The sequence below is a fragment of the Lissotriton helveticus genome, chromosome 12 (assembly GCF_964261635.1).
Source record: "Lissotriton helveticus chromosome 12, aLisHel1.1, whole genome shotgun sequence".
Classification (NCBI taxonomy): domain Eukaryota; kingdom Metazoa; phylum Chordata; class Amphibia; order Caudata; family Salamandridae; genus Lissotriton; species Lissotriton helveticus.
Window position 1 is genome coordinate 779,449,950 of NC_136073.1, and position 12,722 is coordinate 779,462,671.

General features: G+C 45.9%; 1 pseudogene; it reads right to left on the bottom strand.

Annotated features, from left to right (window-relative positions):
- Positions 1–10,357: 10,357 nt before the first annotated feature.
- LOC144798135 (thrombomodulin-like) lies at positions 10,358–11,816 on the bottom strand (annotated as a pseudogene).
- Positions 11,817–12,722: the final 906 nt, after the last annotated feature.

The following is a 12,722-nucleotide window of genomic DNA, read 5'->3' on the forward strand; positions in this document are numbered from 1 at the left end:
CAACTCAGCTTCAGACGCACCGCGCCTGCCCCACGATTAGTGTAGCTACAAAGAACCACCCGCTCCTCCCCTCAATGCAATAGACGTTTCACACTGTGTTTCTGACTGAAAGCGCTTTCAGTGCACCGAGAGTGCCCAACACCCATAAACGCTGCTTCAGATGCGCAGTGTCTGCCCCACAATCAGTGTACCTACAAAGCTCCATCCGTTCCTCCCCTCAATGCCATAGATGTTTTTCAGACTTAGTTTCTGCCTCGCTTCAGGCACACAGCACCCTCCGTCGATGAGAGTACCTCCGAAGCTCCTCCCCTCACAAGAAAATAATTACCATTTCATCTCCCTAGGAAGTCGCAATTTATTACATTTTTTTTTAACTGTTTCAGAAATTTAAATGCGCAAGACAAATGCTGATTGGGATTGTTTGTATCTAGATTTGCATCCATGCTTTTATTTGTGATTTTTAGCTGCACGTGATGAGGATTTGTAACTTTTGTTGTCAGATCCAAAAGACTAATTTACCCACTTATTTGTTTCGATTCAGACGCTGAAGTAAGTAAACACATCGGAAAATGCACAGGGAGGTGTGGCAACGAGCAATCTGCATCGCCTTGCATCTTTATTTATTTCTAAATGGCAACGCTTTGACTTAAAACACGCCTTTCATTGTGTAAGAACGGATTCGCTTTCACTATGTATTTCCATTTCTTTATTTCACACTGGCAAACAAATTGATTTGCTTTTCCGAAGGTGCTGGGCCAACAGCTGGTTTTTCTCCAGTACCCAGATCACCCCCCTCCTGCTGTTCACTGTTAACCCAACTTGCTTTTCTGTCCCAGGCTCTCATCTCTCCACCCCAACTCCACCCTAAGGTACTTCCCTTCCTGCTGTCTCCTCAGCACCGATCACTTGATTTGCAGCCTCAATAGCTGTAACTCTAATTTACTAAAAACAAAACTGCCACTGCAAATAAAATAACCTGCATAAAAACATTACCACTACTTCATTGATGTTTCTCTGCTCTCCTTGTCACACTGTCCCTCTTTTCACATTGTCACACTGTCCCTCCTTTCACCAGAGTCTCTCGTCTTCTTAGTGGAAGACTCCTTTCACCTTAGCCTTTCAATATCTTCTAATAGCACTCCACTCCCCTCCTTCATGCGCTATCTCTCCCCTCGCCATTCTGTCCCTCCTTTCACCAGTGGATCTCCATTTCTCACCAGTCACTTATTTTATCACCAACTTTCAGTCTCTCATTGTGACACTCCCCACCAGCACTTCATAGGCTCTACCTTTTTAGGTCTCGCCTGGTGCTGGCAGTGCGCATGCGCTGCTCTTGCCTTGCGAGGGCTTCTTGGATTCGATACGATTCCAGAAGCTCGCTTTCTGCTCCGCCCGTGTTTTGCATTGGTGCGTGTCATTTTGCTTCGCCAATTATGCAAAACCGGGTGTTATCATTGTCCAGGAGGGTTTTTAGCCCCTCCTGGTTACCACCATGTCCGCTTTTGGCCCTGCCCACCGGAATTGCATCTTTTACTGGCGGCGGGAGACCGTGTCTCCTAATTAGCCACTATGCACTTTTTTTGTTCTCATTTGGCTTTGGCAAGGGCAGCCGCATGTTTGTTTTTGCAGCGCTTTCACTTACAGTGAAAGCGTGATGCAATTATGAACAAGCCTTTGCACAATGTCGAGAGCTTTTTTTTTTTTACTGCACTTTATATAAGCAGCACGCAAGGACGGTTTACCTTGCATGTAAACAGCAGGCAGCGCAACCATCTCTGCGGTGCTTCTGTGTATGCGTACATGGCGTGCAGCCTGATGTTCCACTGACCAGAGTCTCCCTATGCACCAATATTTCAGCAGGCTGCTTGTTTCCACATTGCTGATGGTCCCACACTCCAAACCTTCCTGGGCTCGCCCACTTCCTCACTGTCTGCCTGGGATAGATTGTAGGAATACAGGTGCTACTTTACATCAATGTGGAAGTCGCTTGTCTGACCCTTGTCCCCGTCTCTCTCTTTAGATCTTACGTTTGCACCCTTCTCTTTCCCAGGGCCACCTCACCCCGAGCACCCTACCAGGGGTTCTTCATTTTCCCCCATTGCTTCTCCCCCTGCTCTGGACACTCCTACTTGGCTGTAGATACTTAGCCCCGCAAAGCCTCGCCATGGATCGGGCTCTGGAGAATAACCTTCCAGGAGCTGCGAAAAGTGAAATACGATCCTGTATGGGACAGGGAGCAGGCGAGGAGCAGTGGCCAGCAGTCTGGAGAGCAGCTTTAAAACATGGGTTAGGGGTTACAGCGAGCTTGGGAGGGGACTAAACCGCTACTCCGTATAGCTCCTGAATGTTCCCATGCCCTGTGTGCACCTTCAGATAGTTATAACTTCATAGCCAGCATCATATAAACATATATATTTTTTACATTTCTCTATAGCGTGAACTCGAGGCAAAGGTATTGGAACACTTTGTGAGCACCCTTTACACAAGGACAGATTTGTTTTTGTAGCCACAGGAGATAAAGTGAGTTGCCTAGAATTTCAGGACCTTGAGCCACAGCCGTGGCACGAACGTGGTTCCCCAATTAAATATCGGCAGAGTTGGCAGCTCTGGGGTTACGCCACACCCCGTCCCCCAATGGAATGCGCCTTGCTGAGCTGCCACATTTGGAGTGAGGGATTTTAAGTGCGGTAAGGAGGGATTGGTAGCAAGGAGCTGAATTTGCCCTTTTCCTTCAGCCTAATCCGGCCCAGCACCCCCCCTGCTTTGTTATTCACTTCACATGTCTATTGTCCACTCGAGCTCCTCCAGGCAGACAAGGCCTCTTCCTTAAAGGCCTCAGTGAAAGGTGTAAACAGGGCATTTGGGTATTTAGGTGACTTGAATAATCAGTGATGGACTTTGATGCTGCGCGTGACGTTGCGGTCCTGGTGTGTTTTAATAGTGCACATCTGACACTTGTAGTTGTTCGGCGATTAGGTGTGTTTATTGTTGTATGGGATGCGTGTTTCTTATTGCTGTTGTTTTTTTTGTAGGGGGCAATGAACACCTTTACTTATACCCTTTATACATGCTAAGTGTTTCGGGGTACAGCTATACATGAGTACTCTTGTGTGACATATAGTTTTATCTAAAGCGTTCTGAGGAGCATTGAAATTGCAATGGGTCTTGCCTTTAATTAGGTTAAAGTCATTTGATTTGCTTATGGTATTGTATAGCAAAGTAAAAAAACAGAGGGAAAAGGAGGTGCTTAAGAGCAGGTCGTCCTCCTAGAGCGACATAAGAAAAGTGAGCCCAGAGTCTGGGTTCGGAGACCTGTCTTGTATAGTGGCTAGATACAAAATAATATTTTGATGTGGCCAAAAAAGAAAGAAAAAATGTCTTTCTTGAGTCCCCTCACTCACCGGAGTTTCCTCACGGTGACATGCTTCATCATTGGGGCCATCTCAGTTCTCTACGAAAATGGGCGTGCTGCGACTTGCGAATTACGTAGGAGCACTTTTATTGTGAAGGACTATGTGTGGTGCAAAAAACGGTGTAGTGGGGTGGAGTGGGTGAGTAAGTGGATAAAAATACCGTACTTTTGGGCCTCAATGTTTTATTCTGCTCCTAGGTTGGTATATTAAAAATGGGGTTATACTGTAGACCGACCAACTATGGAGGTAGGTTCAGTATATGGTCAACATGTTTCACGCTACCCCTAGCGTTTCTTCAGGACCATACAGGGACCAGCCCTGTATTTGCCACTCCTAGAAACCTAAATCAAGGTTAAGGATGATTAATAGAAAAAGATAATTACAATGGTGACCGCTGTTCAATATTTAAACATGCGTGGTTCAGACGTTCATACGTGGTAACTTACTGACGTATGTATTGCTCATAGAAGAACATTTCAGGGTGCTTAATAGCACTTCATGGTCTCTGAGAGGGGCGGTGTCGCTTCGGTGGAAGCAATGTTCCTATTCAGCAACGCCGTACGGGATTACCTAGCTGCTTCCCCCTCGGTCCGAAATGTTCTTCTATGAGCAATACATACGTCAGTAAGTTACCACGTATGAAAGTCTGAACCACGCATGTTTAAATATTGAACAGCGGTCACCATTGTAATTATCTTTTTCTATTAATCATCCCTAACCTTGATTTAGGTTTCTAGGAGTGGCAAATACAGGGCTGGTCCCTGTATGGTCCTGAAGAAACGCTAGGGGTAGCGTGAAACATGTTGACCATATACTGAACCTACCTCCATAGTTGGTCGGTCTACAGTATAACCCCATTTTTAATATACCAACCTAGGAGCAGAATAAAACATTGAGGCCCACTAGTACGGTATTGTTAATCCACTTACTCACCCACTCCACCCCACTACACCTTTTTTTGCACCACACATAGTCCTTCACAATAAAAGTGCTCCTACGTAATTCGCAAGTCGCAGCACGCCCCTTTTCGTAGAGAACTGGGATGGCCCCAATGATGAAGCATGTCACCGTGAGGAAACTCCGGTGAGTGAGGGGACTCAAGAAAGACATTTTTTCTTTCTTTTTTGGCCACATCAAAATAATATTTTGTATCTAGCCACTATACAAGACAGGTCTCCGAACCCAGACTCTGGTCTCACTTTTCCTATTGTATAGCAAAGCACATGGCTTTAACTTGATGATAGGCGAGACCTATTGCTTTTTTACTGCTTGTTATCCTGGCCCTTCCTTCTCCAGAGTCGCTGCTTCATACCGGACTCCTCTTTTCACCTCAGCCTGTCATCTCTCCTAATGGTACCCGACCACCCCTATACCGCCCTTCATCAGTGTCTGGCTCTTTTTTATTTCCCATTAGCTCGTTCTCCACTGTCACAGGATCATAACCAAAGCAATAGCACTATGCAAATCATATTAATCTACTGGAAATAAAGTAAACATAATTTTCAATGCCAATAGCTCCAACTTTAACAAATGCGAGACCTATTGCATTGTAAATGCTTTTTTTGTTGTTGGGAAATGTGAGATTCATACCCGCCCAAATGTCACTGACTAAACCTCGCTCCTGGGTGGTTTCCATGCCAGCCAGAGAAATGCAGAACCACAGTTTCAAACAAACTAGAATTTCCGCATGGTTTGAAAGAAAGTATTAACACGTAGTAGTCCTACATCAATAAAACAATCCATCCTACGGCGACCATGAGACTAATCTGATGATATTTAAGTTCTTTGTTTCAACGCCGTTTACTTGTTGGAGATTCTCATTTCTGGTTTCTATGAAATGGGATGTAAAATACTAAAAAAAACAATGGGAGATCTAATCTGTTGTGTAATTTGTGCTAGAACTCATTACTCCTTTACAGCGTAGCACATATACAAGAATTTGAAAGTCAGACAAAGATTTTCAATCGCTGTAGTTTCTAGTGTTGCCCCTATTTGTCGTGTGAAGCCGGTTACGCTGCTGCACTTTCAAATGGTTTTGAAACGTTTTGTTTTGCTAGACTCTTGTAATAAAAACATAAATAAAAAATAATGCATACATGTATGCATGCATATAGGTCAGACCTTTTTATTTAGTGGTGTGTTTAACTGTCTTTCATATTTTGCTCCTGTCACCATAGTATTACACATTTGAAAGTCGGTCAGCCCTTTTGAGTGATTGTCTCTGTTGCACTGTGGGTGATGGTGTTTATCTGGTCGCACGTGCCCAGCTGCCTCAAAATAAGTGTACTTCTTTGCCAGGGCTGATGGAATAAACTTGACATTGCCAATGCTTTTTTTTAATGTTTATCCTTGTTTAAAAAAAGAAAAACATTTTAGTGCTTTGTCGGTATAATTGGTCTTTAGGTAGCAGAAATCTTTTAACTAATAGTACCAACCGGAGCTCGGCGGCGTAGGGTAGGTGCAGCAACAAGGACACGGGCAGTATAGCCAAACCTGAAGGCCCACCCCCGTGGTACCTAACCCGCCGAATGCCCATGTGGCACATCTTCCCTGACTTTTAGGCATAGGATTGAACCACAGAGGCAACTGACCCCCACACGTAAGGTGGTAGAGACATGACAATAGCATGCTGTTTAATTTAATTTAAGTATTTTCTATAATTTCTACACCTGATAGGTCCTGATGAATCGCGGGTAATATCCCAATGCGAAAAACATGTTGACCAACTCCCCATCTGAGCTCCTATAGGGCCAATCCACTTAACTGGTTGGCACCTAGCAAGTGAGCTTCACGTTTTTAACTGCAGCGGGATACCCCCAGAATAAAATAGTTTCCGGCAATCCCCCTACATTTTAACTCACCCCTTAGGCTACTTGCCACAGTACCCACACACCCGCACTTCACCATAAGGCTGTTGGATACAAAAGATCTCCGCCAAAGAGCCCCTCATTGAGGTGAGCCCGTCGGGGATTGCACCGCCTCCCCGACGAGGAGCAAACGCCGATGATGAAGCATGACACCCAGATGGGTGTGTGAGGCAAATACATCCAACATAATGGATGCCCAAAGGTGTTACTTTTACACCCTCGGTCACGCCAGACATACACCATCCCCTCTCTAGGAACGTTTCAGCAACCCAGTTTTGTTTATTCATGTCTGCCTAGGGCACTAGCTGATACCGGACCTTCCACTTTTTCTAAGTGGTAAAGAGTGCCTTTCTGATCAATTGATCACCCTCCCTTCTTTGAAATTACTGTTTTTTTTGTACCAGTAAGAATCTTATTTTCCTGTTTTGTGCATGAAAACTAAAAGGTTTTTATACATGGTATACGTACACCAGTGTACATGGAAGCACCCATGACGTTCTGTTATCTGTAAAACAGATTTCAGATTTAAAAATACTTTATTGCATTCATATATGGCTGCTGCCATGGAATGTTTCATTTTGAGGGTTCAATTTTGTGGGCTATGCTGGCATTAATAAAATAAAAAAGTAGAGCATGACACCAGCAGGCCAAAGCTAGGCAACCTACTGGCTTAGTGAATGATTGATTGTGTAGCTTAGAATTGTGTGCTGGTGAAGCCTATCCTTCACTGATAATTGCATGTAAGTTAACTTGTTGAAACATGTTCAGTAAGCAGATGCCAAAACTTTGGTTCTCACCATCCCCACCCCTACCCGCCTTACAGCTGTCTAACGCTTTCCACTTCTTATCGGCTCCTTTTTTTTTTAATGCATTTTTACTGATTTTGCAAGGTACCAAATGGGCGAGGCCCGGCAAAGATAGTACAAATAATGTGCGTGGCATATAGTATGTAGGTACATCATACAAAACCCATATAGCCTGCAGAACACCAGATCAAAAATACCTCAAACTACACCGAACACACCTAGAGATCATTACATGCACATTATACGTAAGTACCCAGCCACAAATAGTCAGTCATTGGACTAAACAGGTGAGTTGCTAACCACCATTCATTCAATGGGATCATGGGAGGCTGACTGCGATATTGGTGCAGATCGATACCTCTGTAAGCGGCCCATAGGGTCCAGATATTCCTGTGTTACTGTGGGCACCCTCTCGCCTGAAAAACCACAGTTTCGGCAGTCATACATTTGTCTGTTGCCTTCCAATGCTGTGCGATATCCCTCTTAGCTAGAGTGAGACCCAGAAATAAAAGGTTCTGCTTGTAGCAGTTCCCCCAAGTGTCATATGTGTTGTCGACTCCTTTTTGTGGGACAGCTAAAAGCCCATCACGCAAACTTTCCCTAGGGACCCCATAGTTTTATGGCTGGTTTGAACACAGCAGTTGCACATTAGCAGATACCACATATCATTTTGTTGTTTTTTTTTTTTTGGGGGGGGGGTTTAGTTCCAAACATTTTTATTGGTTTATAGCACAAAACTAAAATGAAAGAGCTCTCCAAACGAATCCCCAAGACAGCTTATGGTCCGGTGTTCAAGAACATGAATACAAAGCTATCATAATTTTCGTAGACATGCATTGAAATAGTGATATCCTCTTAAACACATTGCTCAATAGCTGTATAATCAAACAATATATTATCCGTTTATGTTGATATGATAATGCATGTGTAGCATGTGTAGCTACATTTCTTCTGCTTGCTGAGTCTGCTAAGCTTCTTAAAACATAATTCTTGACATAGAGATAGGGAAAAGGGAAATAATACTTTGAGACACCAGGAATGTATGGGCTCTAGAGCGGGAGTGGACTCCGGAGCTCCGTCCGGAGCATCCCCCGTCGCTACTAATCCTCTGCCCTGGACATAAATATTGGGCATAATTCCGTACGTCGGAATGCCTGGGGAGTGTCCTGATCCTGGGGTCAAGCTCTCAGACTCCGTTTAACGAAGCTTCTTGGCGAAACTCACCCCGGCTTGGAGACACACACGCAGACTGCCAGCCCGGTGGCAAGATGGCGGCTGGATGCCTCTAAAGTATGGCAAGAGGCGGTGAGGATCAGCCGTCCTGCTGGAGAGAGGTCTGCTAGCCATGTGCATTTGGAGGAACTGCCATCATGATCGGGTCGGGCAACATAGGATAAGTTTGATGGATGGCTCTGTCAAAATACATATGATAGCTGACCATCAAACTTTTCCACAGCGGGAGTTTATATTTTAAAAATAAAATACAAACTAATGCCCCCGCACTATGTGAGTTTTCTCCCATGATATGGAATATTACTATTATTATATTATTTTTATTATTTTATTGCTTTATTGCTTTATTGTCTTATTGCTTTATTGCTTTATGGCTTTATTACTTTATTGCTTGATTTCTTTGTGATTTTATAACTATTACTTTATTACTTATTATTTTGTTTGTATTTTTAGTATTTAATAATTTTATTTTTTTATTATTTTTTATTTTTATTATTTTATGACTCTATTGCTTTATTACTTCATTTTATTTTTAATTTTAATTTTTCTATTATTATTATTATTTTTACTATTTTTATTCTATTATTATTATTATTATTATTTTTTAATTATTTTATTATTTTAAATTGTTTTTTATTCTTTCTCACTGTCTGAATATTCTTGACGGTGACGGACAGTTAAAGTCATCTGGATCTAAATAGGGTGGACCTTCCGATTGTTTACTTCTGATGTCACTTACTCTGTTGGGCTGTCTGAGTTTTACAGGGACAGAGTATAGTTTACTCATTTAGCTGAAAATTTGTGTTCCCCCTGACTCAAAATAGTTTGGATGGACCTTGAGTTTGGCATCCAGGATAGTCTGTTGCTGTTGCAATGGAATATCTGTCCGCCAGTCTCTAAATTGGCCCCAGAAGCAGCAGTGGCCCCTTAATGGTGGATAAGAGTCGCCCCACTGGCTCAGAGCCGGTAACTGAAAAATAAAACAATATTTTATCTTTTTTGAGCTGCTGGTTGAGCCAGCATGTGCAGGGAGGGGCGGGTCGAGCCATGGGATGGGGGGGAGGAGTGGTAGGTGCTCTTTTAAGTGAGCATGTCAGATGGGTCGGACGTCTCAGGCTGACAAAACTGATATGCGCACTAAGGTTTCTGCAACCCAGCTGTATTACACAGCCGAGTTGGAGAAACAGCGCAGACTTCCTGTGCCTGAGCGATTATTAATCCAGCTCGCTCAAGCCAATCCACCATGCTGCTCTCATGCTTGAGAGCAGCAAGCGGATTGGATGGGGAGTTCGTGATGCTGTCCCAGGGACTACTGCGACCAGGAGCTAGAAGCAGAAGAGCACGAGGTGGCGGGAAGCACCAGGTAAGTCTTTACATTTTTTTATTATAAAACTCCCTGTGTGCCCCCTCCACCTGCTCACCACTCTTTCTGTGTCAGCCACCACTGCCCAGAAGCCCATCTAATGCAAATCAGTACTGACCTTGCTCCTCATGGAAACAGTCTACCCTGAACCATAGTCCATTCAAGCATACACCCAGAGACCCACTGGTTAGGTCTCACGTGGTGTTGCAGCGCAATGCGCTGCTCGCTTGGCGAGAGATTTTGTGGATGAGGGCTTTTTCCGAAAGTGACTCGAAGCCCCGCCCCTCATTTCCATTGGCTTGCGTCACCGTTTATGCTAAATGGTGGCCTGCCATTGGAAATGAGGGTTTTTTGTTGACGCCCTTTCGCCTCCAATCCGGACTGGGTCGCCTGCTTTGCTGCAGTCGCAAAGCACTTTACCTTTATGGGGCCAAGTGTTTCTAATTAGAAACACATGGCCCCATAAAGACAAGAGATCTATGCTTCTTAAAAGTCACGTTCTGGTGAAGGCGCATTGTCTAAGCGCTTGCTGGGCTCAAGGGCATGCCGCGGGCCTGTCTTTATGGCCCCAACTCCTAGGGAGTCTGTCCTATCTGCATGGCTCACCCTTGGAGCGAGGGTCCGTGCGTCTGCAATAGGTTCTAGTCTTTCCGCGCATGGTTTCTCCCATGCCTCCTAAAGTTTCTGGTGCGAGGGGATGCCCAAGGTGTCCTGTCTCAGCACCACGCCTTTCTCGGCGTGTTTACATTTGCAGTCCATCACCACGTGCACGCATTGCTTCCTGATCCAGTGGAAGACAATGGTAATGAGGACGGACAAGACGCCCACCGCGATGCCAATCATGATGCCCAGATGAAGGGGCTCCGGTGGAGATAGTGTGGTCCTGGGTACTGCTGTGGGGGTGGTGACGTCTTTGGAGCTCCCTTCCTCGTTGCCATCAAGTTTACAGGACAGTACGTCGGCTTGCAGAGTGTACCCGGGCTGGCAGGAGCATCGGAAGGAGCCAGGGGTGTTGTCACAGGCCTGGTCACAGTACTCCGAGAGGCACTCGTCAATATCCACACAGACCGTTCTAGGTGTGCCCTCCACACTGAACGCTTGCACCACGCTGGCATCGCCTTTCTGAATGATGTTCCCCTGAGGGCAGTGACAGGACTCCATGGTGTGTGAGTCACACTCCGCCGGGCACTCGCTGCTATCGCAGAATATCTGGCACTTGCTGGGATCGCTAGAGTCTACGCTGTACCCCAGGTCACAATCACACCTGTAGGTGCCAGGCAGGTTGATGCAGTTCTGTTCACACACCTGGCCGTAGCACTCATCAATGTCCTCACACTTGTTATCGAAGATTTCGTAGCCCGAGTGGCAGAGGCAGTGGAAGCCCCCCCCCCCCACTGTGTTCTCGCACTGCTGATTGCATATGTTCTTGTTCACCTGGCAGCCGTCGACATCGTGACAGCTGGTGCCAACTTTGCCCAGTTCCTACCCTTCCTGGCACATACACTGTGGAACGTTGTTGGTGGTGTTGAGGAAGCAGAGCTGGGCGCACCTGCGGCTGGAGCAGGGGTTGGGGGGGCAGGATGCTTTGCTGTCCATCTTTAGCCAGCTCCAAGCCCTGGGGGCAGGTGGCAATGCCAGACTCCTCTCGACCGCTGTGGCTGCAGCCTCCGTTCTCCACCTCGCAGTGCCAGGGGCCTGGGCTCTGGGCAACCCATCTAGTGCTGTCCTGGCCTCGGCAGTGAAGCTCCAATCCATCAGGAGAGATTGAGGCCACCGTGTCAGGTGGCAGCGCCATGAAGTTACTACCATTAGCTCTGAAAGGGGTCACCTAGGTCACCGCGAGGCCAGAGCCGAGTATTAAGGGACTGCAAGTGCCCGGATAGGTGAACTCGCACAGGAAACCTTGGCTTTGGTTCTTGCAGTCCCTTTCCCAACAGGCCAGATTACTCTGCATGGTCACGCAGCGCTGTGAGCAGCTGCTCCCAGCTCCAGGGGCCTTCCAGTTGGTGTAGTCTTTGTTGGAGTCTTCGGTGACCCACTGGAAGCCACGCAGAGGCCCTGGAAGGTCAGGACAGGAGCCGGTTAGAGTAGTGTGAGGCCGGCGGAGCCCTATCCGCAGTGCATTGTTCACCATCAACTCAGCTTCAGACGCACCGCGCCTGCCCCACGATTAGTGTAGCTACAAAGAACCACCCGCTCCTCCCCTCAATGCAATAGACGTTTCACACTGTGTTTCTGACTGAAAGCGCTTTCAGTGCACCGAGAGTGCCCAACACCCATAAACGCTGCTTCAGATGCGCAGTGTCTGCCCCACAATCAGTGTACCTACAAAGCTCCATCCGTTCCTCCCCTCAATGCCATAGATGTTTTTCAGACTTAGTTTCTGCCTCGCTTCAGGCACACAGTACCCTCCGTCGATGAGAGTACCTCCGAAGCTCCTCCCCTCACAAGAAAATAATTACCATTTCATCTCCCTAGGAAGTCGCAATTTATTACATTTTTTTTAACTGTTTCAGAAATTTAAATGCGCAAGACAAATGCTGATTGGGATTGTTTGTATCTAGATTTGCATCCATGCTTTTATTTGTGATTTTTAGCTGCACGTGATGAGGATTTGTAACTTTTGTTGTCAGATCCAAAAGACTAATTTACCCACTTATTTGTTTCGATTCAGATGCTGAAGTAAGTAAAGACATCGGAAAATGCACAGGGAGGTGTGGCAACGAGCAATCTGCATCGCCTTGCATCTTTATTTATTTCTAAATGGCAACGCTTTGACTTTAACCACGCCTTTCATTGTGTAAGAACGGATTCGCTTTCACTATGTATTTGCATTTCTTTATGTCACACTGGCAAACAAATTGATTTGCTTTTCCGAAGGTGCTGGGCCAACAGCTGGTTGTTCTCCAGTACCCACATCACCCCCCTCCTGCTGTTAACCCAACTTGCTCTTCTGTCCCAGGCTCTCATCTCTCCACCCCTACTCCACCCTAAGCTACTTCCCTTCCTGTTGTCTCATGAGCCTCAATAGCTGTAACTC